Genomic DNA, 2,110 nt, shown 5'->3' on the forward strand with positions numbered 1-2,110 from the left:
TTTTGCCTGGTGAATGTCTGATGTTTATGGTGCAGTTGTCCTAATCCAGTGTGTTCGGATCCATGGCGTCTGAACCAGTGATTGGACCACTAGTGTCTGCATCAATACTTTACCACCTGTTGTGCAGTAACTGCTCAGGTGATTGGCATGAGTGATATCAAATCTAAATTTCACATGGAATCACATTGGGGGATTGGCACAGGCAATCAAATGCTTGGTCAAATAGGGAATTTTACAGGAGGATGGGGAGGTTTAGGAGGGAATTCCAAAGCTGGGGACCCAGGGAGTACAGCTAGCAATAGTGAAGGGACGAAAGTAGGAATTCCACAAGAGGCCAGAATTAGCTGAGTGCAGAGATCTTGCAGAATTATAGAATAAGAGGAGGCTACAGATGTGTGATGGGTGAATGGGACTTGGTGTGTGTTAGGATGTGGGCTGAAGTTTGCAGTAGGAGAGCATTGGAATCGGGGACTTCAGATAGTATATTTGATAGGAGCATATAGGGCTGGGAGATCATTGCAGGAACAAGATCCCACTCTTACCTCAAATCAGATTTAATGGAAGTATCTGTGAGGGTGGGTGAACCCGACTTATTTAATTATCCATATACAGCTAATAATCAGCAGGTTTTATTATTTGCGATGGAATGGACAAGCCAGCATTAATTACCCATCCTGAGCGCCCATGGGGGATTGGGAGCTGAGTCTGTAGTGTGGGACTGGAGGTGAGACTATGTATTCCAGTCACTGGGGACCATCTGGGAACCAGTTGGATTTTCAGCAATAATCCACAGCTTCACGATCACTTTATCCTGATCCAAACCACTGGAAAACTGAACTCTGTTCCACAGCTTGGTGGAATTTGAACCTGTGGTTTCTGGCTTGTTCCAGCCCTGTTCAGAATGATAAATAACTTGCAACCTCCACTCTGTCAGCTTTATGTTGACCCAGAATGATGGAGATGCCAGATTGAGGAACGTCCTGGGGTGCCATCACTGAATAGATGATTCATTTACAATCCGGTGAAATCAGTAAGCTGGATAGTAAAATCACAGATTCACTACTAGTTCAGAAAAACTATCTGAAGAATTCAATACTGGAGATATGATAGTTTGTGTTTGGTATCATGCTGCAACTATATATTACTGCAGCACGATAATCCTCGCAACGCATTACAGAGACATCCGACAGCAAGAAGAAAAGGAATGTAGGATGGAAACCTCGGAGAAATAGCCAAGCAGCTGAGATTGTTTAAGGGGCTCCAATCACTGGTGAGAAGGAGCAAAGCAATTGTGGATTTGGAAGAGAGTTTCAGAAGGACAGGATTAGAGTGACTGCGGGATTTGTCTTCGGTGGTGGAAGGAAGAGTTTGCGGCACTGCGTGTAAGAAGTGGCTCAGGAGGTTACGCAATAGAAATGGGGTGGATTTCCTGGGGCAGCTGGAATGAGGAGATGGAGGAAAAGGGGGAGGAATGAGGGTCAGGAAAGGACTTTGAGCTGCAGAGATGACATTGCAGAGATTGGTGAAGTAAAAGTAAAGTTTATTTGTTAGTCACAAGTAGGCTTACATTAACACTGCAATGAAGTTACTGTGAAAATCCCCTAGTCACCACACTCGGGCGCCTGTTCAGGTACACTGAAGGAGAATTTAGCACAGCCAATTCACCTAACCAGCACGTCTTTCAGACTGTGGGAGGAAACCGGAGCACCCAGAGGAAACCCACGCAGACACGGGGAGAACATGCAAACTCCACATGGACAGTGACCCAAGCCGGGAATTGAATGTAGGTCCCTGGCGCTGTGAGGCAGCAATGCTAAGCACTGTGCCACCCCAGAGGGTCAACAAGAGGAATTTCAGGAGGTTGCTCCTTGCGACAGTGAGAGACAAGATGAGGTTTGTGGGGAGTGAGAGATAAGAGCATCGTTAACTTGGAAAATGGGCTAATTTATGGTGAGAACTCCAGACTGAACCCAGTAACGAGACTGCGCATGACCCCAGTAGCTGAGTGATGATGAAGGAGTGGTCGAGGTGAGTTGATGTATTTAATTGGAAACTGGATAAACATATTCGCGAAAAGATTTGCTGATAAGTTAGATGAAGAGGGGTAGGA

Source organism: Mustelus asterias, chromosome 4, assembly GCF_964213995.1.
Source record: "Mustelus asterias chromosome 4, sMusAst1.hap1.1, whole genome shotgun sequence".
NCBI lineage: Eukaryota > Metazoa > Chordata > Chondrichthyes > Carcharhiniformes > Triakidae > Mustelus > Mustelus asterias.